Raw genomic sequence first — 27507 nt, 5'->3', positions numbered from 1 at the left:
ACATATTCTAGGTACAAATTTCTTGTCAGATGGGTGATATCCAAAATTATCTCCCGAGATTCTCTGGGTTACTTTCTCACCTTCTTCATGATGTCCTTTGAAGCACAAAAATTTTTAATTCTAATGATTCACAATCGTTCTTTTATTGCTTTTGCTTTGGCATCACATCTAAAAAACACTGCCTGTGTGCTAGGGTTGTAGTTCAGTGGCAGGGTGCTCGCCCAGCACGTGTAAGGCCCTGGGTTTGATCCTCAGCACCACATAAAAATAAACAAATTAAATAAAGGTATTGGGTCCATCTACAACTAAAAAATTGCCTAACACAAGGAGACAAAGAATTATACCTATTTTTCTTCTACTAGTTTTATGGTTTTAGCTCATACATGTAAGACTTTGATCCATTTTGAACTAGCGTTAGCATGTGATGTGGATTAAATTGCCAGCGTTCTCACTGAAAGTCAACTGACCAACGTGAGTTTATTTCTGGACTTTGAATTCTATTCCAGAGATCTGTGTGTTGCCACAGGCCAGTGTCACTGTCTCTTGATTACTGTACCTTTGTAGTAAGTTCTTAAATCGGGAAATGAGTCCTCCAGCCTTGTTCTTTTTTCCCCCCAAGATTCTTCTAGCCATTCTGTGTGTCCTGCATTTCGATGTGAACTGCAGGATCATCTCGTCAGCTTCTGCAAATACAGGCACATGGGCTGTGACAGGAAGGTACTGAATCCATTAGTCTCTGACCCAGGAGCTTTGGGTCTTCTCCTGTTTCTTTAGGTCTTTAATTTCTTTCAAAATGTTTTATAGTTTTCAGGGCACAAGCTTTGAACTTCTTTTATTTATTCCTAAGTATTTTATTCTTTTTGATGCTATTAAATAGACTTTTAAATTTCAGTTTTCTCACTTATACTATGTAGAAATATGAGGATGCAACCAACCTTAGGTAAAAATAGTTTTTAAAAATACATGATGTTGGGGGCTGGGGTTGTGGCTCAGTGGTAGAGCGTTTGCCTCACATGCGTGAGGCACCACATAAAAATAAATAAAATAAAGACATTCTGTCCTTCTACAATTACAAAAAAATTTTTTTAAATACATGTTGTTGTTGCTGATGATGCTGGTTCTGTCTCCGTGGAAGAAGTCCTTATTCCATAAACACTCAGTATAACAAGTATTTACACTCTACCAAGTATCCTGAGTAACCCAGAGATGTACATAGGTCATATGCAAATACTACACCCTTTTATGTGCGGAACTCGAGCACCCTGGCTCTTGATATCTGTGGGCCTCTGCAGCCAACCCCTGATTTTCAACAGTTGTGTCCTGCTGAACTTATTGGTTTTGAAGACTTTGTAACAGGCTCCCCAGGTTTCTCTAAAGACCACATCAGCTACAGATAAAGGTACTTCTAGTTCTTCTTTCACTGTGGATGCATCATCGTTCCCGACTGCCCTTGATGGCCAAATTGTGGGCAGGCAGCTCGTCCTGATTTGAGCAGTCAGACCTTCCCAGAAGGCAGCAGCCAGACCTGTCATCCCACATGTGACCCACAGGCTGCTTGAGGTTCCACCAGGGTTAGCCCCTAGGGGCTTCCTGCTCACCCGGCTGCATCCCCTTCTCTGCTCTCTGTCCAAGGAGGCTCCTGGGCTCCCTTGCTGGCTGGCTGTGGGACACAGGTTCAGTCAATGGGAAGCACGGGCAGAAGAGGGGGTGTGGGTGTCTCCCCACTCCCAACTGGCTTTTGAGCCACATCCTGGTGGGGGCTGCAGCTGGCCACTACGGCAGTTCCTGCTGGGCACCCCAGTCCACACTGGCCCCCACTGGTGGTGCAGGACACACTATTTCCTCCCTGACCCCTTCAAAGCCCAGTGGTAGTAATGGCTTTCCACGCTGCTGGTCCCTGGGTGCCTCAGCCTCCTTGTTGGGTGCCTGACTCATCTTAGATGGTTAATTCACTTTCTTAGAAATAATGTGTGACCCTTGGCCACTCACGGCCAGTTTTTTCTGCTCCTCTACAAGACCCCACCCCCCAAATGGCGCCAGGGAGGATGGCACAGTGGGACTCTGCTTGGCTGAAAACCTGGTTCTCTGAGTAAAATTATTCCCTGAGTGCCCTACCCATTAGCCTAGGAGAAAGGGAGAGAGCGCTGCGTCAGACCTGAAAGGCAGAGAGTCAAGGGCAACCCAGAGGCGGCTTGTGACCTGGCCTGCGGCTGCAGCTGTCCCCCTCCTTTGCCTAGGGCAGAACGGACCTCTGCAGCCTCTGATCTGACTTTTCATCCTGTTGCTCACATTTGAGAACAAAAAAGGGGCCAGAGGCCTCCTCCCAGAGGCAGGGTTCTAGAAAGCCACTGTTGCTGCTTTTGCCCTAAGAGCGACTTTGCAAAAGTGTCAGAATCTCCCTGCCTGTTTGCGTGAGCTTGCTACTGAGTGCCAGCTGCTGTGTTAAACACTGCATATGATCTCATTTAATCACCAGAAGCCTTGGCTGTTGGGCATTATTTTAGGAAAGGAAATAAAAACTCATTTTTAAAAAATATTTTTTAGTTGTTGATGGACCTTTATTTTATTCATTTATTTCTATGCAGTGCTGAGAATCAATCACAGTGCCTCACACATGCAGGGCAAGTGCTCTACCACTGAGCCACAACCTGAGCCCCTCAGCACATATATTCTTTGTATGATTTTTTTTTTCTTTTTCGTTTTCATTTTGCAGTGCTGGGGATTGAACTCAGGGCCTCCAACATATGAGACAGATGTTCTAAAACTGAGCTACATTCCCAACCCTGAATAATGGTTAAATCAAGTTAAACATATCCATTTCCTCAAACATGAATCAGCTCTTTATAATGAAAACATCGGAAATACTTTCTTCTGGCTTTTGAGATATACAATAGAAAACTATTTTCTATTGTATATCTACTACTGCAGGACTGAGCACCAAAACTTCTAACTGCAGCCTCAGACCCACCGAGCCATCCGTGCCCCCCAACCCGGCTCCCCAACCCCCAGCACTCTCAGCTTCTGCTCTGAACTCCTGTGACATCAACTTGTTTTGTATTCCACGTGTGTACGAGAGGTTGCAGCACTTATCTTTCTGCCCGGATTATTTCACATAACATAATGTCCAAAACATAATGTCCCCAGTTCCATCCATGTGGTCACAAGTGACAGGGTTTCATGACTTTTCTACAGCTGAATAGCACTGTGTTGCGCATTCCCACCACATTTTTAATCCATTCATCAGCTGATGGACACTTAGGCTGATTCCACTTCTTGGCCACTGTGAATGGGGCTGAAATAAACACGGGAGGGCAGATGTCCCTGCAATAAACTGATCTCGGTTCCTTTGGACAGATACCCAGGAGGGAAAATACTGGATGTGTGACAGCTCTCTTTGTGATCGTTTGAGGAAGTGCCACACTGTTTTCCTTGGTGGCTATGCTAAGAAGTATGTTCCCACCAACAGCGCACAAGGGTTCCCGTCTGCACATCCTCACTAGCACTGCTACCTTTCGTCTTTTTGGTAACAGACATGTCACTGGGGTGAGGTAATATCTCGTTGTCGTTTTTAAAGTGCATGTAGCCCCTCTCCCCCAGCAAGATGCAGTTCTCAGGAATTTTCTTTGCTGCTGCCTGCTCTCTCCAGGACTGGCTGCCCACTGAGGCCTGACTTTCATAGATGAACTGCACACTAAAGATAGCTAGAAATGCAAAAACCCTCCCTTCCCAAGCACTCCCTGATCCCAAGGTACTAGGTGCTCGCCAGAAACCCAGGCACAAGTCACTCTGATCAAAACAGGACACTGGTTGCTGCTGTCTTCTGCAGGCCCACTAGACCACAGCTCTCACCAACCACGTTCCAGAAGAGGCTGCTTTCCCAAACCCGGGACACTGAGGCCCCCCTGCCTGGGATCCCATCCTTCCCTTGAAACATCATGTACGAGATTCTTGCTTAGAGCAAGGGACAAGATGACCATGGAAAGGCAGGAGCCTGCCATCTTCCAGCATTTGCAGGTCACTAATAAAGCTCTTTCTGTCACTCTACCTCTCAGTTCATTGCACTGGGCAGCACGGATCCGAACCTTGTGTGGTCACAACTGGCACCCAATGAGGGGCTGTGTTCTGCTGTGGTGAACTAGCCTTGAATGGGGGGGGGGGCAGACAAGTAAGATTCCTAGGGCTGTGGGGCCACTTTAGCTCTGGGGACAACCCCTGTTCCCTTGACAACAGTCACTCTCATGCCCTCTCCGTGACAGATTAAGAAGCATTGTATCTCATCCAAAAGGATGTCACTTGGAGGTCACTCTCAAGCAACTCCCTCCCCCCTCCACTTGGGGACTCACTTCAAAAGACAGAGTGCTCTAGGAGAGGGAAGAAGTGGGGTGAGTGTTTTACCCTGAAATCTATCTGTGGTCCATACCCCTGATTCTGGTTGTCGGTGTGTGTGTGTGTGTGTGTGTGTGTGTGTGTGTGATGCTCCTACTCTGTACTTCTGTGAGTACGTACAACCTGGGTGCATGCAATTCTTTTCAATCTTGTCAAAATTGGGAGAACCTGTGAGTTCCCAAATAGGAGTCCTCTGGGTCTAATCCTAGCAAAGTGGTCTGATCAGAGTTTCAGCCCTATGACCAAGGGAAAAAATGGTATTTTACTGCAGGGCAGGTTGGCCACAGCATGCCTTGGTGTTGGGGATAAATTCTCTCCCTAAATTCAGAAGGAATCTCATCCTGTTTTTTGTAAAACCTCTCGTATTTTATGGAAATTTTTTGTGTTTCAGGACCCCCAGTCTCAATCCTGCCCAAATGTAAGGATGGCAATGACTAACGGAGCCCTGTCACCTGCTTTACTTGGGACCCACGCTGGTTCAGCTATGGGACTGCCCGAGTGCCGCCAAGGCAGTGACGGGATCCTCCACTTACAGATGTAGGTTCAGGGAGCCCAAAACAAATACGATAAATATGACTTTCATGGTGCTCTAGATATCTGCAAAAAATTTACAAGAGATAGATGGGTGGGGCATGGTGCCACCCGCCTGTAATCCCTGCAGCTCCGCAGGGCGGCAGAGGAGGATTGCAAGTTCAAAGCCAGCCTCAGCAAAATGAGGCACTAAACAACTCAATGAGATGCTGTCTCTAAATCACATACAAAATAGGGCTGGGTATGGTGGCACCACTGAACAGGGCTCAGTGGTAAAGCACCCTGAGTTCAATTCCCGCTACCCCAAAAACAGATGGTGCCCTGGGAATGAGTCCCTCTCAACGAAGAGATACCGCCTATAGGTTTCAAAAACAGGGAGCAATGCCTAAGGCAAGAGGCCAAGTGATTGTACTGGCCCTGGCTTTTGGAGGAAAAGACGACCTGAAAGGCGAAGAAGGCTTCTAAAACAAGGAAAGTGTGTCCTAGGTGAAAACCAACTTACTGTAAGGAAAAAGCCTGGCAGGAGGCCCGCTCCCAGGTGTTAGAGAGGCAAGAAGGTGCAGAGGAGGACTGAGGAGGCCACAGGGGCCTACAGACTTGACCCAGCCAGTCGTGAGTACCCCCCAGAAGCATTCTGAAAAATGGCCAATGAAAGCCAAATGATCAACTTTCTCACAGACACAGGCGCCACCTGTTCAGTATTAAATACTAAAGCAGAAAGGCTGCCAAGACTGTATCATAGTAGTGTGACCACAGAGGGATTAGTTAAAGCTCATGATAGGTCCTTCCTCCAGCTGTCAGGTGGTTGGCTAGAAGATGTGACTTTAAAACAGTTGCCTGTACATGCCAGCATACCCAAGACCCCTCTTTGGCCATAACCTTTTATGCAAATTAAATGCCCAAGTAACCGCCCCAGAAAACTAAAGATATAAGTTCTGCTCAGAGCACTCTGTACATGAACAGGCCTTTGGGAAAGGAACAGCAACTTCAAGAACAACTTCCTGCAGGAGTCCATAAAAAGGTAAAACCCGAAATCTGGGCAATAAACACACCTGGAAGGACTAAGAACATACAGCCTACAGCGACCGCACTAAAGGTGAAACATAGGACCTCAAATTTAAAACAGCACTTACCAAAGTAGGAAGTTCAAAGGGACATCCTGCCAGTGTTTTAAAAAATTTTAAAGTGCAATTTAAGTCAATCCTATCAGTCACCCTACAATATTACAATCCTTCTAGTTAAAAAAAAAAAATCTCATTCAGATGAGTACAGATTTGTAAAGGGTTTGCGGGCTATAATTGATACTGTCTGGGCCATTCACCCAGGGGCACCTAGTCCCTCCACTTTATTAACGAATGCCCCAGGATCCTGTGAGTGAGGCTGTCAGTACTGGATTTAAAAGGTGCCTTTTCCCAAATGCTCCTAGAAGAACAGACTCTTATTTGCCTTTGAGTGGCAGGAACCCCATACAACGGCAAACTAGCGAGACAGCTGGGCGGCACTTCTCCAGGGGTTTAAAAGTTCTACTTTATTCAAGGAAGCTCTAGCAAGAAATTTAAATCATATGAAATTAACCCAAGAACTCTTAGTGGGGATGAAATGTTGACACCCCTTGCCTCCAGATCAAATGTAACCAATTGGCCTATAAACAACACTCTTCAGCAACCAGGCCACAAGAAAACTTCTCCTTAGACAAGAGCTTATCCCAAATGTTGTCCCTAGCTGAATCCCAATTAAAGGAACCCAAGATAGAATATCTGAAGGTGCCACCTAACAGTCATAGATATACTGATGATAATTCCAAGTTTGGGATAAATACATATGGTTTGTCTGATCTGTACACCAACTGAGCCAAAGGCCCCTTTCTGTTGGTAACAATAAGGAGTAAAAGCCTCACAGGAGTGCCGGGATGGAGTCCAGAACAAAATTTCCACCACAGAATAATTTTACATGAAAATGATTAGTTTGCAACAGACTGGGTTTGGAGATGGGGGTTGAGATGATCAGCACCAAACAGAACTCAGAGGTCATGTGGGACCAGCCCATGGCCCTAGCTTCCTCCAGTTAGGGAGATGCACTGTGGGGTGACCTTCCATCCAGCAACGCTGGATAAAGTTACAGCTGATCCCCCAAATCTCCACCACAGGTGGTTTGGAGCTGTCATCGATGGTTTGAATGCCTGGCATCAATCTTTATGTCCCAGATTAGCCTAGAGGAAATGATGTGGCCTATGGTGGCTCTAGTTTTACATGAAGAGCTTTAAATGACAGTACCCGGGGAACTTCCTTGCTGTAGCTGAAGTGGCCTTAATAAGAAAGGCAGTTCTCCAAACTCAAACGGCACTGGTGTTCTAACAGCAGTCCACGGGGGACCCATGCTGTCATAAGAACTGAAGGCTGTGCATCTAGCCATGATGATTTAGGAAATGTCTCTTGGCACTGCAGGACCTCCAAGCCCAGGTAGAAGCCATGATTGACAATTCAGTGCTCAGCCTAAATGCAAGGTTACTTTGCTAGGAGAAATACTTGGTGGCAAAAGTTACTGATGTTTCTACTAGGTCTTACATGGACAGGGTTACTCTCACACTGTGGGATTTACTGTTGCTATGGAATAATGTCTCAATTACAAGACCTGTACTGCCATGGGAGGTGGAGAGGCCATGATACTACAAATGTCAAAATAAGTCACCCTGGCTCTGCCAAGAGAAGAAACTCAAGAGGCTTCTTTAATAACCATGCCAGTTTTCCATGCTATGGACTCCTTTGTCCCCCATGACGTTCCTGACCAGCAGGCAGCAGCCAGATGACAATGAAGCGCCTGTCCCCATAAGAAGACATGATGAAGTAAACTGACAGTGGGGACTGAAAGTGCACAAAAGCACCTCCCCCGCAAGACCCAGTTCTCAGAAGCTTCTTTTGCTGCTGCTCTCTCTCTTTTTCTCTCTCTCTCTCTCTCAGAATAGCTGCCCACTGAAGCCTGTCTTACATAGATTAATTATACTCTAAAGGTAGCCAGAAATGCACAAACCCTCCTTCCTGAGCACTCCCTGATCACAAGTTGTGGGAAAAGGTCACATCTGGAGGTGTGCTTGCCAGAAATGCTGACCACAACAAAACCCAGACTCCAGTCGCTCTAATCAAAACAGGACTCTGGTTGCTGCTATCTTCTGCAGGCCCGCTGGACTGCAGCTCTCACCAACCTACCTGAAGGAGACACAGCCCATGTTCCAGTAGGGGATGCTTTCCTAAACCCTGCACACTGAGGCGCCCACCTGTCTGGGATCACAACCTTCCCCTGAAAAATCATATAAAAGGTTCTCCCTCAAGGCAAGGGGTGAAATCCAACCATCTCCCAGCATGCCAAGCTGGCTCGCTGTTAATGAGACTTTCTTTCTCCATCACACTGCCTCTCCATCACCAACTCCATGAGGCAGCAGAGAACTGAACATTTTGCTGTTACAGTTTTGATGTGCATTTCTCTGATGACTATCGATGCTGAGCATTTTTTCATGGGCGAGGGAGATGTCTATTTAGATCTATTGCCTGTTTTTTGTTCAAGCTATTTGTTTTTTTTCACTAGGGAGTTTCTACAGTTCCTTATGTATCCTGGATCATAACCCTTTGTCAGATGCATAGTTTGCAAATATTTTCTTCCCACTCTGATGATGGTTTCATTTGCTATGCAGAGGCTTTTTAGTTTGATGTAATTTGATGTTTGTCTATTTTTGCTTTTGATTCCTTAACTTTTAGGGTCTTGTTTAAAAAAAAAAAATCCTTGCCCAGTCCCTTGACATGAGGAGTTTCCCCTGTTTTCTTCTACGCATTTCATTGTTTGGGGTCTTGTATCTAAGTCTTCAAACCACTGAGTTGATGTCTGTAAATGATGAAATAGGACTCTAGTTTCATTCTTCTGCATGTGTGTACCAGCTCAGAACTTGGATCTTAGAGAGAAAATGGGCCTTAGGTAGTGAGTGAATCTGGAAAAGCCCTAGAAGGGCTATATCCCATCTTCTCAGTCCCCATCAAGAAGGGGATGGGGACTTTCTCAGCATCCTCACTCCCCTCCCTAATCTGAAGGAAAAGGTTGTGTCTTACAATAATTGTAAAAACAATAATGTCTATTACAGGACTAGACACAATGGAGCCAGCTGACCATGGACTTAAACCTCTGCAACCATGAGCCAAAATAAATCTTTTCTTCTCTAAGTTGATTTTCTAAGATATTTTGTCACAGTGTTGGAAAGCTGACAGTGTCAGCTGTGACTTAACTCTCTGATATCTATTATCACAATCCATTGCTGGGAGGCCCCAACCCCCGCAGTTGATAGTTGGGATCCTGAGACAAGATCTCAAATATTAACAAGCCCTGTATTTGAGGCAGGAGGGCATCGAGTTCACCACGCTTTAAATTTCAAAATTGGAAAACCTAAGGCAGGAATTTGGTGGGCCGCACAGGAACGACTGAGGGTAAGTGATAAGTGTAAAGGTTAAATTTAAGTTTTTCTCTCCTGTTAAGTTTTGCTTTTCTGTAAGTTTAAGTTCTGTTTTCCTGGAACCTGAAACTTATGTTAAAAACAGTTACTTATGTCAAAATGTACCCTGACCCAACACCCCCTGACAAAAAGCATGATCATTCTGTAATGGTTATTTTGTAACAATCCCACTCTCACACCCTAACTGCCATATGAACTTCCCTGTTTAAACACTGTATAAAAACTCTGCTTAAGCCATACTCGGGGCTCCAGTTTCTCTCAGGAGAACTCTTGAGCCCCAGCATGCTGGTCCCCCCCCCCCAATAAACCCTTTGCTTTTGCATGAGACAAGTCTCTTGGTGGTCTCTTCCTCCGACATTTGCATGACCCTAACAATACTGCTAGCCCCTGAGGGCAGGGCGAGAGGATGGGTAGCCATTTTAAGATTCCTCTTTTGTTTTGCTTCACTTTTGTTTTAAGTTGCCTGTCCCTGGAGATGTGTAAGATGGAAGAAAAACCTCTCACATCTGAGGAACAGATAGAGAGAAAGGACGGATGGACATTTCAGGAGGATAGAAAGGCTATAATGATTGGGCTGGGGATGTGGCTCAAGTGGTAGCGCGCTCGCCTGGCATGTGTGCGGCCCGGGTTCGATCCTCAGCACCACATACAAACAAAGATGTTGTGTCCGCCAAATACTAAAAAATATTAAAATTCTCTCTCTCTCACTCTCTCTAAAAAAAAAAAAAAAAAAAAGAAGGGCTATAATGATTTTCTATTGTTCCAATTTTGTTTCATTCTGTTTCAGTTTTGTTTGGCATTATCTTCTTGGGTTGTATTATAGTTACAGTAGAAATATTCAAGCAAAAGAGAAGATCTCTTGAGCTAGTCAGACAGAGAAAAAATTTCAAGTAAAAAAGAAGGTCTCTCGAGCTAGTCAGACAGAGGAAAAAATTCAAGTAAAAGAGAAGGCCTCTCAAGCTAGTCATACAGAGAAAGAAAGTGAAAGCAGAAAAAGCCATCAGGGGGAAAGTTACAACAGGAGACTGCTACCAACACCTTTCTATCACCAGAGGGTGTAAGTGTCCAACAAACAGCACCACCTCTACAGGAGACTGCTACTAACACCTTTCTATCACCAGAGGACGTAAGTGTCCAACTAACAAGGCCACCTCCATATGCTGGGAGGCCCCCAACCCCCGCAGTTGATAGTTGGGATCCTGAGACAAGATCTCAAATATTAACATGCCCTGTATTTGAGGCAGGAGGGCAAAGAGTTCACCATGCTTTAAATTTCAAAACAGTGAAGCAGCTAAAAGAGGCTGTAACAACCTATGGTCCTCAAGCACCCTTCATTGTAAGCTTGGTCGAATCCATTAACAACTTGAACATGACACCAGCAGATTGGGCTAATATGTGTAAAGCTGTGCTAAATGGAGGACAATACCTGCTATGGAAGGTTGCCAATGAGGAATTTTGCAAGGAGATGGCTAGGCGAAATGCAGCAGCTGGTTATCCTCAGAGAAATCTAGATATGTTGTTAGGAAAGGGACCTTATGAGGATCAGCAGCAACAAATTGCATATGATCCTGGTGTATACGCACAAATTGCTGTAGATGCAATTAAGGCATGGAAGACTTTACAAGGACATGGAGGTTTACAAGGTCAATTATCTAAGGTAATACAAGGAGCTAATGAACCTTATGCTGAATTTGCAGATAGGCTTATTCAAACAGCTAACAGAGTTTTTGGGAATACAGAACAAGCAATGCCATTACTAAAACAACTGGCTTATGAGCAAGCGAATCGTTGGTGCAGAGATATCATTAGACCATGGAAACATGAAGATTTAAACACATATATTAAATTATGTAGAGACATTAATGAACAAGAGAAAGTCGTGGCAGCTGCAGTAAAACAGGCTTTAGATGCCAGTGACATTAATGAACAAGGACAAATTGTGGCAGCTGCAGTAAAACAGGCTTTAGATGCCAGGCCAAGAACATGTGAACAAACAGGACATTTTAAAAGGAATTGCCCCATAGGAGGAGGGTTTAACAAAACTAGGTATCAAAGGAGTAGAATACCGGGTATTTGCCCACCATGCCGTAAAGGGAGACATTGGGCTAATGAATGCCATTCTCAGACCACCATAGAGGGTACTCCGTTATCAAAAAACGAACAAGGACCAGGTGTTTATCCACGATATCATAGAGAAAGGCATCGGGCTCTGTTGCCAAAAAATGGACAGGGGCCCAATGCTCCGGGGCCCAAAACCACAAATATACGGAGCACTGGAGGAACCCAGCAACCCCATCAGGGTAGTGCCCAGGACACATTGTCCATCAGATCCCTCATCAGACAAACCAGAGGGAGCGCAGGGTTGGACATCTGCACCTCCGCCAGAGCAGTACTAACTCCAGAGATGGGAGTTCAAATCATTCCCACAGGGGTGAAAGGACCTCTTGCCAAAGGAACAGTAGGCTTATTATTGGGACGCAGCTCTCCTATTCTAAAAGGACTTATGATAAGTCCTGGGGTAATTGATCCCGATTATGAAGGTGAAATAAAAATTATAGCCAGTTCTCTAAAGGGTATATCAGTAATTTCACCAGGAGATAGAATAGCACAGTTACTAATAATACCCAGCCTACATGACAAATTTTTCAGTCTTATTGTAGAAAGAGGTTCCAAGGGATTAGGCTCCACAGGTGTAGATTGGGCTATGCTTTCTTTAAATTTAGATTCTGGCCCCATGCTAAAACTAAATATTCAAGGACATGAATTTAATGGGCTACTGGATACAGGTGCAGACCTTAGCATCGTATCTCGTCAAGAATGGCCAAAACATTGGCCATTACAACAAGCCACTCAAACGCTTCGAGGCCTAGGAGTGGCGACTAATCCCCATAGAAGTGCAATGGTATTAGATTGGAAGGATCCTGAAGGATGTGAGGGAACCATACAGCCATATGTATTGGATCATCTTCCCGTAAATTTATGGGAACGAGATGTCCTAGATCAATTAGGTTTGACATTAACAAATAACATCAATCAAAATGCACCCACTATTATAGCTAGACAAGGTTTTAGGAAAGGAAAAAGATTAGAAAAACAAGAACAAGGTATAGCAGCACCAATACAAATAGATCACGGAACAGACAGACATGGGTTGGATTTTCAGAAAGGGCCACTGAGACAATAAAAATTACTTGGAAATCAGAAAGACCAGTATGGGTTCCTCAGTGGCCCCTGACTAAAGAAAAGATACAAGCAGCTCATGACCTGGTCAAACAACAATTAGCGGAAGGATATATACAACCTTCTGTATCTCCCCATAATACTCCCATTTTTGTCATCAAAAAGAAATCTGGTAAATGGAGATTACTGCAAGATTTAAGAACCATTAATAATGAGATGGTTATTATGGGACCTGCTCAATTGGGGATTCCTCAATTGTCTGCTTTGCCAAAAACCTGGTATGTTTTAGTTATAGATATTAAAGATTGCTTTTTTTCAATTCCAATTCATCCTGAGGATAGTCCACGTTTTGCATTTACTATCCCTGCACTGAATCATGAAGGTCCTGATCAGAGATATGAATGGAAAGTACTCCCTCAAGGGATGGCTAACAGCCCAACTATGTGTCAAATTTATGTTAACAAAGTAATCCAGCCACTTAGAAATCAAAATCCTGAACTACAAATATTTCACTATATGGATGATGTATTATTAGCACACAAAGATAAAAACACATTGCTAGAATGTTATGCCACACTTACAAACTTATTAAAAAATTATAATCTAGAGATAGCAATAGATAAAGTACAATTAAATTTTCCAGTTAATTATTTAGGAGTTCTATTATCCTCAACCATGGTCCATCCACCAAAAATTCAAATACGAGTAGATCAACTCAAATCACTTAATGACTTTCAAAAGTTATTAGGAGACATAAATTGGATAAGGCCTTATCTAGGTATACCAACAGGATAGTTGGGACCTTTATTTGATATCCTAAAAGGTCCATCAGATCCAAATTCACCCCGAATGTTAACGCCTGAAGCAAGAAAGGCATTAAAAATCATTGAAACATATATGGAAAATATGCATTTGGATAGAATTGATATAAGTTTGCCTTTATTATTTATTGTACTACCAACAAAAAATATTTCTACAGGAGTATTTTGGCAAGAAGGTCCATTATTATGGATACATTTATCTTATTCTCCTAACACTATTCTTACTAGGTATCCTGAGGTTGTAGGACAATTAATACTCAAAGGAGTAAAAGCAACAAAGGGAGTGTTTGGAATTTCTCCCAATAAAATTATTACTCCATATACTATGAATCAAATTGATGAGTTAGCTAATGAGTTAAATACTTGGGCAATAATCATGTGCAAATCTAATGTTTCATTTGATAACCACTTACCATCTAATCCTTTATTGTCTTTTTGGTCCTCGCATCCTGTAATTTTTCCAAAAATGACAAGAAAAACACCTATCATGAATGTCCAAATATATTCACTGATGGATCAAATAATGGTACAGCAGCAATAGTTACACCTGATCAAACTTTTACATTTTTAGTACCCAAACAATCAGCTCAAAAGGTAGAGCTTAATGCAGTATTACAAGCTTTTGTGATGTTTAAAGATTCTGTATTTAATTTATTTTCCAATAGTCGGTATATAGTTAATGCTATAGTATCCCTTGAAGATGCTGGTAGGATTTCCCCTTCCTCTACTGTTTTCTCTTTGTTTTCCACTATACAAAGTCTAATCTGGGACAGAAAAGATCCATTCTTTATAGGACATATCAGGGCACATACAGGATTGCCTGGAGCCCTTAGTTTGGGCAATGATTTAGCAGATAAAACTATACATGACTTAGTGCTGCTGAAAGGCATATGTGTCCAAAAAAATGTGCATAAGCCCAAGGTAGTTTGGAAGGGTATTTTCTAACAGGACAATGGAAAGGTCCTGACCCAGTAATTGTCTGGAGTCAGGGGTCTGTTTGTGTGTTTCCACAGGGAGAACAGCAGCCGATTTTTGGATTCCAGGGAGATTAACTAAATCGATTTCTACAGACAAAAAAGATGATGATTTGGCTCAAATCCATAACAGCTGATATCCAGAGCTCCAGCTTGGCTATCCTTACATCTGCAACAGAACTAGGATGCTTTTTTCAATATCTATTTTATTATTGCCCTTTCCCACATCATGAAGTTCTATTTTGTTTTTTGAGCTCATACAGACCTAGGTTAATGTTTTGCTGATCAGTTCTATTTTTTGACTATAGAGTTTTTAAACATTGCAATGGAGATTTCACCTGTAAAAAGTTACAAGGCCTTTACTATTATGTTATGTGTTGTATGTATTATGTGTGCACACTTGTGTTTTGTGTTATATGTTTGAATGTCCATATATCATATATGATGAGCGCTCATGACAAAATGGATTCAAATTTTTTTTTATTCACGTGATTTAAATGGTTTAATTTAAATTGGGTTAACAACTGTTGAGGATTGTTTTAATATGTGAACAAAAAAGGTTAACAGATCTGTTTACTTTCACCTTTCCTTTTCATTATATTTAATAATTCTCTTCAAGATAATGTAAATTGTTAAGAAAATTGCTTTCTTTTAGTGCCTTCTGGAATGTTACATAATTTTTTCTTTAGCCATTATTGCCAGAATTCCTATCTTCATCCCAGTGCCGGTGAAGACAAAGATAAAACCAATCTACAGCTTCTGCAATAGCCATCACTGAACCGCTTGCAGAACTTGCCTGGACTATGTATCACTTGTATGCATTGTGAACTCACCTGTATGCATTGTGAACTATCTGTTGGTGCAGCGACTTGTGGTAGTGTTGGGGTATTTTTGCTGATGATGTCATCGGTGGTACAATTTTTCCAAAGGAGCCGTCAATTGGCTTGGTGTATCTTCCTCCTTTCTGCTTGTCACGATCGTTCAGCTAAAATTTGGGGGCCAACAGAGGTGAGGCAAAGAACCTCACCCCCCCCCCCCCCGCTGGTACCTCTCCACAGGTGTAGCTGTATACTGGACCGGTAGTCAGTGACGGGTAAGATCCAATTACCATGGTACCAACCTAAGACAGGAGGCTGACACCCTAAGGTCAGCTCATCCGAAGACGGGTAAGGACCATATGTAGTATTGGACAACCTAAGGCAGGCACGGTCCCTAAGCCACATGCTTGTTGTTTAAACAGAGAGGGGGAGATGTTGAGAGCCACAGCTGAAGGGACCCCAGCAAACTTCCAGCTGCCAGCAAACTTCCAGCTGCCGTCTGATGATTGGCTCACAGCGGCCCCAGCAACATCTAGCTGATTGGCTCCTCTGCAGTGATGCTCATTGGGCTGTTTCCCTGCCCTTTCAGACCACGGAGCTCCTCATTAGGGGACTTTTTTGGCTCCGCTCACATGACCCAGCCAATCGGCCTCAAGAGCAGGAGGATTGTGGGAGGTGGTGAGGCTTGTGGTTGAGGGAGAGGCTTGTGGGAAGCCGATGGTGGCAGTTGGGCTCTGAGGGTTTTTCCTGAGGAGCTGTTTTGTTTGGCCTGTGTGGTTCTGAAAATAAAGTTCATTTCTTTTGACAAGTGGCTCCTGAATTGTGCCCAGCCAGACTGTGGCAATCCATAATAGCTCTGAGTGTCAGAACCTGGACAAGGCACCATTAGTCATCCTCCCACACTTGCAAGACCAGTATTATTCCATTTGACAGTTTCACTGAGCAATATCTTACATGCTGTAATTACAGTGCACAGCAATATTTCCAGCATGCTCTGCAGTATAGAAGGCACTGTATCAGTCACTCTCACTTGATACCAATAGCACCCTCACCCAGTGGGCAGGGCAGGTGACCTTCATTTTATAGATAAGGAGCCTGGGGCTGTACCATCCTAGCCTCCCCCACCTCACACAACTTCCTGACTCCTGCTCTCTGACCTTCACTGTTCCCTTACTCTGGTCCCCTGCCCACTCTGGTGACTCACTCACACAGTAGTAACTCACCATGTCAACTTCCTCGAGGGAATGGTTTTAAGCTTATGGCCCAGGAGCTGGAGATTTAGAAGGAAAAAGGGCAGAGTAGTAGGGCTCCTGTCCTCAAGAAACAGAAATTCTTTTTTTTTTCTTTTGAGGTGTTAGGAATGGAACCCAGGGCCTTACCCACTCTAGGCAAGTGTTCTACCACTGAGTCGCATCCCAGCCCAGAAGAAGAAATTCTAATGAAAGAAAAAAAGACAGACAAAATGGGGAAAAGACATGACCAGGTGAGAGAGGACAAGCAAGAGGGAAGGGGCTGGTGGGCAGCGGAGGGTTGAGCTGGGACAGGAACCCCCTCCAGGAGGACAAGAGAAGCTGGATGAAGCACAGGGTGAGCACCCACTCCATGGGATTCAAGAAAGGGAAAAAACTTAAAGAAAAACACTTAGTCAAATTCTAGCTTTGCTACCAGTCAGTCACATGACCTTGGGAATTCACTTACCACCTCTCTGGACCTGTTGCATGTGAAACTTCAGACTGTCCCTCAGTGTCATCAACAGTCAACCACAGACCACTCTCCAGGGTCACGATGGGACCTCATGCACTCAGAGCCATCGTGTGCGTACTGAGCTCTATCTTCGATCACACTTGAAAGACTGAGGGTAAAACATGGCTTCTGCCTTCAAAAAACTCACCATCTCAAAACATAGGGCATCTGACACCTCAAAGGTACTGCCTGGGGAAGAGGGAGCTGGAGGAAGGTGACGCAGTGGAGGAAGCTGGGGGTCCCTGCCTAGCTTTCGTGGCTGTGACTCAAATCTCTGACATAAACAACCTGGAAGAGGAAATGTCTGGCTCTCGGTTTCAGAGGTTCCAGTCCATGGTCGACTGGCTCCCCTGCTTTGGCCCTAAGACGAGGCAGAACGTCAAGGTGGAAGGATGCGGTGGGAGAAATCTGCTCACCTATGTCAGCGGGGAAGCAGAGAGAGAGCGTGTGGGGACAAGATCTACCCTTCCAGGGCACACCCCGGTGACCACCTTCCTCCAACTAGGTCCTACCCCCACTGCCTCCCAGGAGACAGTTCAGCCATCAATGGATTAATCCACTGATGAGGTCAGACCCAGTTGCTCCCGAGAGCCCCACCTCTGGGCACTGGGGCAGTCGGGACCAAGCCTTCAACACATGAGCCTCTGGAGGACGTTCCAGGTCCAACCACAGCAGCCATGGAGGAGGAGCTGGATCTGGGCTCTGAACAGCAGCCTCTGCAGAGGCCAGGCTGGCAAGCAGAGCTGGCTCAGGGAGGCACAAGGACAAGAGGGCGATGACCCCCTTTCCCACAAGTGTGGTCAGCCTGGCTGTTCAGGGTCAGAGTCCAGCAGGGCTGGGTGAAATCCTTGGGGAAAACTAACAGGTCTGAGACCCCGAAAAATAAGAACAATAATTCAACTTTGAATATCCTTTGGGAGGGTTAAATACCAGAAGGTGTGCGAGCCAGTCCACAGCAGGGTGTGTGCGCTGACATCACATAGGCTCAACTGCAGGCCAGACTTTGCTTGGGTGGTGTTGTTCTGTTTTGGTTTTTTGCAAGGCCATAAGCCCCAGCAGGAAAGGCAGACACACTGATTTGGGGCCATCAGCACAGAGGTGACAAGCAAAATCCAGAGAAAGAGGCTGGCCTTGGCAAGGAGGGGAGGAGCCATGTGCCCAAACACCCAGAGCAGCTGCCACCAGGTTCGCTGCCCGGGGGGGGCTTGGCCCTGAGAGCTGAGCCTGGCGTGTTTCTAAAACACCCCACAAGAGCAGAGGGGGTGGGGACAAAGAAACTGGAGGAGCAACCAAGACAGGAGTGAATCTGAAGGGACAGCATAAGGAGGGGGCTGCTGGTATTACTGGGCAGGAGCCCAAAGCCAAGAGTTCAGGCAGGGAACAGGAGGCTCCCCAAACGACAAGAGCCCTGGGAGCTAAGGAAAGGCAGCACCAAGACATGGTGGCCAGTGAGGAGTCTGCTACGGCACCAAGAGAAGACGCAGAGATTTAAGGGAGTTAATGCCCAGAAAGAAAAAGGCAGGGAAGAGGGCGTTTGCTCACCCAGCTGAATCCTTACAACATGCCGGTGACTGGGCACTGGGGACAAATGGAAAGGTCCCTGCCGGCATAAAGCTGGCCTTCACTCCAGTCGGAAGGAGGCCAATGCACAAGAGGCCATTCCACGTTCATCCAGACCAGTTAGTCCCGACTGTCCGGGCCCCAGCCCCCTCATGATGACAGGTTTCCTCAGCGTCATGGGGAAAGCCATCAGATAGAGCAGGAGTCTTAGGCTAACTCCCTCCACCCCTGGCCCACACAGGGCAGAGGCACAGTCTTATCGAGTGCTGATCTTGGGGAGCTGGGGACAGAGCAGAGAGAAACACAGCTGAAGCGAGGACATCCTTAGCATTCCACCTCACCTTCCCTGTCCCCAAACACACAGGCTCCCCTTCTCCTTGAACTGATATCCCATGACCTGGCAGGGAGTCTGGCCTGTTTGTAGTTACAGATAAAGAGCCAGAAGCCGCTGGGCCCTTATCAGTTCCCTCCTCCTGAACTGAGGGAAAGGTTCTCTCCTGAGCAACTGGGACTTGTTCCCTGCCCTGAGATCTGAGCGGTGACTCCTATTGAGCCCCCAGCAAACAGACGGGGACACGTTTCCCCCTCACTGCTATCCAGAACACATCACGTCTCGGAGCTGATCCTGGCCTTTCGGGGTCACATTCCCCTAAGGAGGTCAGGCCTCTGTTCCACAGCTCGAGGGCACAGCATCGAGGCCTAGGGGTGGGGGAGCCGAGCACAGCACACCTGAGCCCCGGCTGCAGGATGAAGAACACTGGCAGCTGCACCCCTTCCACAGGGACTCTGTGACTTTTTCCCCAATGGTCAGGACCACATAAAGCCATTCTGGTCCAGAGCTCTGGGGTTTACCACCCATATTCCGCCGTCCAAGTTCTCGGGAAGAATCCGTGCTGTCAGGTCATCTGCCCATCCCTGGTCACAGATGTCCCCACGGGCCCTTGAGCAGTGATCTACTCTGACCCTCCAGGGATTCCTGTCCTTTAGGGACCTAGTCCCAGAATCCCCTGCCCTCTCCTTTTCCTACTAGAAGGCTGCCAGGTTCCAGACGTTAGAGTGACAACGGCTACAAGGTGTGTGTCCCCCACCAAAACAGCGTGCCCAGAGGCCATGGCAGCTGGTCTGCAGAGCCTCAGGGAGGCCAGGCTGTTCCTGATGCTGCAACACCCGAGTCTGGGCCCAGTGCCTGCTGCCTGATGGTTAGGTTAAGCCCTTGCAGTGACCTTCCCAACCTCTCCTCCCCTACTGCACAGAGGGAGAGGGAAAGGGGGATCCAGTCCCAGACTCGGGGGCCTCAGGCCAACCATTCAAAGGAAAAACAAGCTGAAAGAGGGGCGGTCTGAAGCCACTGCCCGTGGCTCCAGTGGAGGGATTAAAGGGTGGTGGTATTTGAATCTTACTGAGGGAGGGTGGGTCAGGGCCAGAGCCAGGACCCGGGCCAGGAAAGCTGGCTAGGAGAGAGGTGGGCATATGGCCTAAGGGAAACAGCAGAGGGTTTGTGGGGAGAAGAGGAAGTGAGCAGAGTCTAACATCCTCCTCTTTCCTGCAGAGACCTCACTCTGCCTAGCCTGGCCACCTGGGAACTGGTGACCGGCCTTTCTTCCCATGCGGCTGGGAGACAGGACCCTCACACAGGCATGTGTTACCCAGCAGTCAGGGAGAGCTGGTGGTGCAGGATGATTCATTAGCAATTAGATTTTTTAAAAATATTTGTCCTTTAGTTGTAGATAGACACAATACCTTAATTTAGTTTTTATGTGGTGTTGGGGAACTCAGTGCCTCTCATGTGCTAGGTGAGCGCTTTTCCTCTGAGCCACAACCCCAGCCCCAGCAATTAGATTTTTTAATGCTTGAACATACTATTAAACATACCTTGATCGCTGCACTTGATGTGGTCCTAGCCCGAAGACCACCCAGCAAGAACAAGAAGAGAGTCGTCCCACCCAGCACGACCCACCATCACAGAAACAAAACCCCAGGCTGAGCTCTGACCAGATCCCTGGAGGAAGCAGAGTCAATGGCTCACTGTCCTGTCTTGTGTGGTCTCCTGAACTCGAGGTAATTACTCAAAGGAGGCCTTTCGGGGTCAGGGCACACACTGCGCAGTGGCCCACGTCCAGAGAGGCTAATGAGATGCAGGTGCGCCTGAGCCAGACCAGGCCTAGGTCGGCAGGGCAGACGCGCATCTTCTGGAGGGCTCAGCGAGGGGACTGGTGCAGCCCTTCAGTCCGGGATCCCAGACGGCACTAAGCTCTCTCCATCTTTCTCAGAGCTGACAACAGGTTTCTGCTTCCCTTCCAGCCCCCGAGGGAAGCTACCCTTTAAGAAGCCCTGGCAGAAACTGGCAGGCGGAGATGCTGGGAAGTAAGCCCTGGACACTCAGGCCAGAGCTCTGCCCAGGAATACCACAAGAGAGAGGACCAGGCGGCATGTCGGGGGAGACACCGCAGTAATCCCTCGCTCCCAGCCGCTGGCCGAGACGAGGCTTGGCCGTGACGAGGCTTGGCCGTGACTTGGCCTCCCAGGCAGGAGGGAGGTGTGAGTGTTCTTTTCCTGCTGGAGGCAAAGGGGTGCCAGTGGCTTCACACCCACCTTGCCACTTGCCATCTGGTTGTGAGCAGCTGGGTGGGTGCAGAGCTGGAGGGAAATGGCCACGTTGGGCCTGCAGGCTGCCCAGCAGCAAGGCCAGAGGAGGAGCAAGGCCAACTAGACACTTCTTCAGTGAGATTTCTTCCTGTGTGTTACTTTAATCTCCCTATGCCACCAGGCAGAAGGCAGGGTGGGGACATGTACCCCTACTCTAAAAGAGAGCAGTGAGACCCTCAGACAAGAGCTTTGCAGAACCTGAAGTCCAGGTCTACGAGGGTTTGAATCTACTTGGGAAAAAGTACTGCCCTGGGGTGACTCTCCCGGGTTAAGAACCAAACTTAATCAGGAAGGAGGATCCCTTTCCAGGGGCAGAAAGGGCTGTGCTGGCCACCCTGGGTTCCAGACCTGGATGGGTTCTCATGGAAGAGAAGCCGGTACAGAGAAGAGTCTCACAGACCTGGGATGGGATCTTTTTTTTTTTTTCAAGTTGTAGATGGACCTTTATTTTATTTGTTTATATGTGGTGCTGAGAATCGAACCCAGTGCCTCACACATGCTAGGCAAGTGCTCTGCCACTGAACCAAAACCCCAGCCCCTGGGCTGGGACCTTAACTCTGCCACTGTGTGTGGTCTGAGACATCACTACACCCCCATTTCTCAATTTCCCCACTTTTAAACTGGGGGCTACCAGAACATTCCTCCAAGGGCTGCTCATTAGCAGCCAATAGATATAATCCCAGTCAAACTGTGCCGTTTTTTTCACAAAAAAACCTTCCTGCCAGGCACAGGTGGTGTCTGCCTGTAATCCCAACTATCAGGAGGCTGAGGCAGGAAGACCTCAAATTTGAGGCCAGTCTCAACAATTTAGGGAGGCCCTTAGCACTTTAGCAAGACCCTGTCTCAAAAACTGAAAGGGTTGTGGATGTAGCTCAGTGGTAAAACAACCCTGAGTTCAATGCCCAGTACAAAAAAAAAAAAAAAAAAAGGACCTTCTTTCTGAGAGGAATGGACAGAAGGGAAGGAAAAACCCCTCCTAACATTGTGTTCCCAACAACTTTGGAGAATCCCCAGACACCGAAGAACTTGGTGAAGGAGGGCCAGGTAAGGGGAGAGCCTGGCAGTCAGTCAGGGTTGGGGGCTTGCTGGCCATGACCACCCCTCCCCAACCTTCTCCTGGAACCCCAGCAGCCCAGGGTGCTGTGGTGTCCCTGTGGCACCCAGCAGAGAATCCTGATGCAGTGCTGGGAGCGCAGCAAAACCTGCATCCTGAGAGGTCCTGAGGAACCCGGGTCTTTGCTTTATTCCTAGTGCACACAGACCATGCAGAAGAACCTTTGGAATGGGTGCCCACCGGCCCTCGACTGGAAGTTGCTGGAGCGCTGGCCCAGGGCTTGCTCGGCTCTGCCCACACCTCATGAGGAAGGTCCCCTCTGAAGCAAAGAACAGGAGGCACCGTTTCCACAGGAAGCAGAAATGGGCGGCTCATAACCATAATCACGATCATAATGAAGTGGGCATTGCTGGGCTTTTACTGGATCAGACCAAAAAGATCACCATGGCCACACTTTCTGTCCAGTCCAGCACAGCTGCCTGGCTCTCAGCATGGGGCCCACAGCTGCCCAAGGCATGTTTGGTGGCTGCCCTCTAGGAGCTCATGGTCAGGGAAAGGACCACAGTTGTAAACAAAGAGGCCAGTCAAGCCCGGGGGAGCTACTATACAGAGATAGAACAGAGGGGCTGGGGATGTGGCTCAAGCGGTAGTGAGCTCGCGGCCTGGGTTCGATCCTCAGCACCACATACAAATAAAGATGTTGTGTCCGCTGAAAACTAGAAAAAAAATAATAAAATTCGTTCTCATATTCTCTCTCTCTCTCTCTAAAAAAAAAAAAAAAAAAAAAAAGAGAACAGAGAGGGCGAGGGCCGGAGGCAAACAGCAACAGGAGGCTGGGGGGAAATGGGGTGGGCAGAGAAGAGACCCAGGGGTGAGGAGGTGACCGGTAGGGAACTGCAGGAAGTGGGGGAGCAGTGTGGCTGGAGCAGCAGATGCGAGCAGCAGGCTGGGAAGGAGGGCAACGGCCCAGGTCCCACTCACTAGAGGAACGTGGTGCATCCTGCTGCTGCCTCAGTTTCAGCAGAAAATCCAACACACGCCAGAAACATGCAACAACCAGCCCCCTGTGCAGGTTTAAATACCTTCAAGTTACTACTGCAGCCGTCACGGGGAGACTCCAGGGGGGACTCAGGGGAGACTCCAGGACCGCTGCAGACACCGACATCACAGAGGCCCAAGACCCTGTAAAATGGCACAGCATTTGCATATAACCTAGAACACACGTCTCCCTCTGTGCGTCAAGTCGGAGCTGCTGTGCAGTATTGTCTAGGAAATGACAGAAAAGCCCGTGCTTGCTCAGCACAGTGACCATCAGCACTGGCCCACAGTCCGCGCCACCATCAGCAGCCACACAACATTTTTTCCAGAATACCTGTTTTTCACTGTCCAGTGTCTTGCAGGGCTGAAGACTGATCGTGAGGACTCTGCCACCCGGCTACGGCCCAGCTCTTTTTATGTTTTACTTTGCTAAATTGCTGAAGTTGGTCCTGAACTTGCCATCCTCCTGCCTCAGCCTCCTGAGCCGCTGGGATAGCAGGTGTGCGACATCGCACCCGGCTGTCTGAGGAGTTCTGGTCCATGGTTGGCTGAATCTGCAGGTGTGAAAGCCCTGGGTACAGAGCAAAGTCTGTTTTCATAGTTGTTTTCTTCACCTCAGACAAACAGAAGATGCGGGGAAGAAGTGCCTGGCTCAGGTAGGCGGGTGGCGACATTATCCATACAGCTGGTGACAGGTGCTCAGATGTTAAATGGCACTGGTAACCCTGGTGTGACAGGCACAACCAGCCAGCAGATGATTCCGAGTGGAGAAGGAGGCCATCGGGCTCAGCTCTGGGGGTGGGGACACACTGACAAGAGGCAGCTCTTGTCCCTGTCCTAGCCCTCTTCTCTGGGCTCACAGTCCATCCTGTACAAGCTGCTCATGCCACCACGGCTGGACCCCCTACTGGCCTTGGTCTCCCCTTCTTCATCGCCTTGAAGCCAGCTGGAGGCATGGAGGCTGGGTGATGGCAGCGGAGGGAGGAGGCAAGAGAACTCCTGTCACTTGTTCACGCCTTGTAAGGGAGGCCCAGCGTATGAAGGAAACAATGCAGGTGGCATGGGAAACAAAGGCAGGGGGTGACGGTCCCCACACTTGACAGGCTCACCATATGGATCGGCAGAGGCACGACTTGTGTGTGGCACGCTAGATGCCACCCTGTCAACCACAGGGTAATGCCACACCACGGGCGCTGGGCTGAGGCTCCCAGGCCTCTGCTGTCTTCCACACCCCCAGAGAGGTGCCGCAGGCCACCCACAGTGCAATACCAGTGAACACGCACTTCAGAACCAATCCAACCAGACACGAGTGTGGACGGAGCTCTCCATTCACAGTCCCTGCCTCTCCACATGGCTCCCGTCTCCACAGGTCCCTCCCCAGCACTGCCACCTGAGCTGTGGAACTGTGAGCTGCAGCTCCAAGGCTTACGGTGTCCAACTGGGGATTTCTATCGCCTTCTGAATCTGCTTCCTGATCTACAAAAGCAGATTAAGCCAAATCATCTTGAGGAGTCGCAATGAGAACTCAGGAAGGGCTATGCTTTGCAGTTCCTAGGAGAGTGGCCCTTTAGAGATGCCTGGTACGGCGACCAATGGCCAGCTTTGTGGCATCAGCCTTAATCCTTTTCTCTTTTGTCACACCCTGGAGCTACAACATCGAAAGGCAGAGACCAAGACACAGTCCTGGAAGGTTCAAAGCAGAGTCAGCCCACACACGATCCTGAGCAGGAGCAGGGGCTGAGAATCAGAATATCCTGGCCCTGCCTCTGCTGCCACCAACCAGAGCTGTGCCCTGAGGCAAGTCACTTCCCCACCCTGGGCTGCAGCTTCTGTCCCCATCAGACAAGGGATAACAACTGCTGGGCCTTCTTCATGCAAGCACTGTAGACAAAAAATTAGCCATAAAATGTTAACCACGATGCAAGTACCACAAGACACCAGGCCCTCGGTCTAGCTGGGAAGGAAGGAAGGAGCAGAGCAGGCCGTAAAAGAGCGGAAAGCCAGACCAACAGAGAGTAACACGAACACCAACCAGAGCACGACACTGAGGATCAGCCAACAACAGAAATGGAGACTTTGAAAGCTACACAATATGACTGGAAGAAATTAAAGACCTGAAGAAAAGGAAAGACACTCTATGTTCATGGACTGGAGCCTTAATACCGTTAAGATGGCAATACCTAAATGGATCCACAGATTCAGTGGATTCAAAAATCACAGCTCGAGAGCCGGGCACAGTGGTGCATGCCTGTAATCCCGGCAGCTGGGGAAGCTAAAGGAGGATTGAGAGTTCAAAGCCAGCCTCAGCAATGACAAGCCACTAAGCAACTCAATGAGACCCTGTCTCTAAATAAAAAATACAAAATAGGGCTGGGGATGTGGCTCAGTGGTTGAGTGCCCCTGAGTTCAATTTCTAGTACCAAAAAAAAAAAAAAAAATCACAGTTCCCACTAAGTGTGGGTGTGTAATTCCAGCAACTCAGGAGGCTGAGGCAGGAGGATCACAAGGCCAGATTTAGCAACTTGGAGAGACCCTGTCCCAAAAAAAAAAAAATTTTTTTAGCCTTCACATTTATAGTCCACTGTCCTCAACAAACAGTGCTAGACCAACCAGATTTCCACAAGCAAAAGAAGTTGAACCCCTTTTAAGAAATAAAAATAAAAAGGACTAGGGATGGGGACTAGAGCACCCCTGGGTTCAATCCCCAGTCCAAAAAAAAAGGTGAAAGACAATATATTAGAAAATATATTAGACAATACATAAAGACAATATATTAGAAAAAAGTTCTAAATATTACAGTCTGATAAAGGTCTAGTATCCAGACTATATTAAGAACACTTACAGCTCAATGAAAAGACAACCCAATTTAAAAATAGGCAAAAAATCTTAATAGAAATTTCTTTGAGAAGATGTGCCAATGTCAATAAGCACAGGAAAAGATGCTCGACACCATTAGCCAAGGGAAACATCAATCAAGCCCCAGTGAGATCCCACCTTGCAGCCACAAGGTCAGGAAGTGCTGTGAGCACATGGAGACTAGAGCCTCAAGCACTGCTGATGGGAACACAAAAGGCAGCCACTTCGGAGATAGTCCTTCAGGTCCCCAAACTTACCAAACAATCCACAATCTTATTCCGAGATGTATATACACAAGGTAACTGAACATACCCGTCACCCAAAAACTTGTACACAAATATAAAAGCAATATTTTTCATAATAGACAAAAGTGGAGGGCTGGGGATGTGGCTCAAGCGGTAGTGCGCTCACCTGGCATGTGTGCGGCCCCGGGTTCGAACCTCAGCACTACATACAAACAAAGATGTTGTGCCCGCCGAAAACTAAAAAATAAATATTAAAAAATGATCTCTCACTTTCTCTGTCTCTCACTCTCTCTTTAAAAAAAAATAATAATAATAATAGACAAAAGTGGAGACAAACAAAATGCCCATCAACTGATGAAAGGATTAACAGAATGGGGTACATCCATTCAATGGAATATTATTCAGTTGTTAAAAATTAAGTGCTGTTACTTGCTACAAAGTGGCTGAACCTTGAAAACATCCTCTGTGAAAGAGGATGGACACAAAAGGCCATGAGTTGTATGATTTCATTTCTGTGAAATGTCCAGAACAGGCAGATCCAGAGACAATTGATTAGTGGTTGCCAAAGGCTGGGGAAAGGGGAAATAAGGAGTGGTTGCTGATGGGCACAGGGTTTCCTTTGTGGGTGAAAAAAATATTCTGGAATTAGTGAAGATGGTTATACAACATTGTGAATATGCTAAAAACCACTGAATTGTATGGTTTTTTTTGTTTGTTTGTTTGTTTGTTTTTTGTTTTGTTTACTAAGGGTCGGGGTGCTGGGGATTGAAAAAAGGGATTGAGCTACGATCCTTTTTATTTTGAGACAAGGTTCAAAGTTGCTGAGGCCTGCCTGGAACTTGCCATCCTGCCTCAGCCGTCTAGGTCACTGGGAGGATACGTGTGGATCACTGTGCCTGGCTGAATTATACACTTTGAAAAAGAGTGAATTTTAGCCAGGTGTGATGGCACCTGCCTGAGCTGCCAGCTACTCAGGAACTGAGGCAGGAGCACCACTTGACCCCAGGAGCTGGAGACCAGACTGGGCAACACAGTGAGACTGCATTTCAATTACAGTACGTGAATTTCAATTTATAGTATATGAATTTTATCTCAATGAAGTTATAAAATATATTTTTAAAAGTAATACATGCCAGAGCTTATTGAAAAGTTGAAATACTTGC

The 27507-nt window shown here is 46.9% G+C and overlaps 1 protein-coding gene across 7 annotated transcripts in view; it reads right to left on the bottom strand.

The window, feature by feature from the left end:
• The window catches only part of Pc (pyruvate carboxylase), a 113798-nt gene that overhangs the window by 52207 nt on the left and 34084 nt on the right, over positions 1 to 27507 (bottom strand). Inside the window, exon 3 of one of the 7 annotated variants that reach the window (XM_026396700.2) lies at positions 23288 to 23387. The exons of 4 other annotated variants lie outside the window; for them this stretch is intronic. The gene's annotated coding sequence lies outside the window, so the exon portion shown is untranslated. Of the gene's footprint in view, positions 1 to 556; positions 684 to 15217; positions 15370 to 23287; positions 23388 to 27507 lie in introns of all 7 variants that reach the window. 2 more of the 7 variants (XM_077797937.1, XM_026396701.2) reach the window with 2 other exon arrangements.

The sequence above is a fragment of the Urocitellus parryii genome, chromosome 4, assembly GCF_045843805.1.
Source record: "Urocitellus parryii isolate mUroPar1 chromosome 4, mUroPar1.hap1, whole genome shotgun sequence".
Taxonomy (NCBI): domain Eukaryota; kingdom Metazoa; phylum Chordata; class Mammalia; order Rodentia; family Sciuridae; genus Urocitellus; species Urocitellus parryii.
Note: the sequence above shows the minus strand (reverse complement) of the source record. Positions and strands in the feature narration are given on the sequence as shown.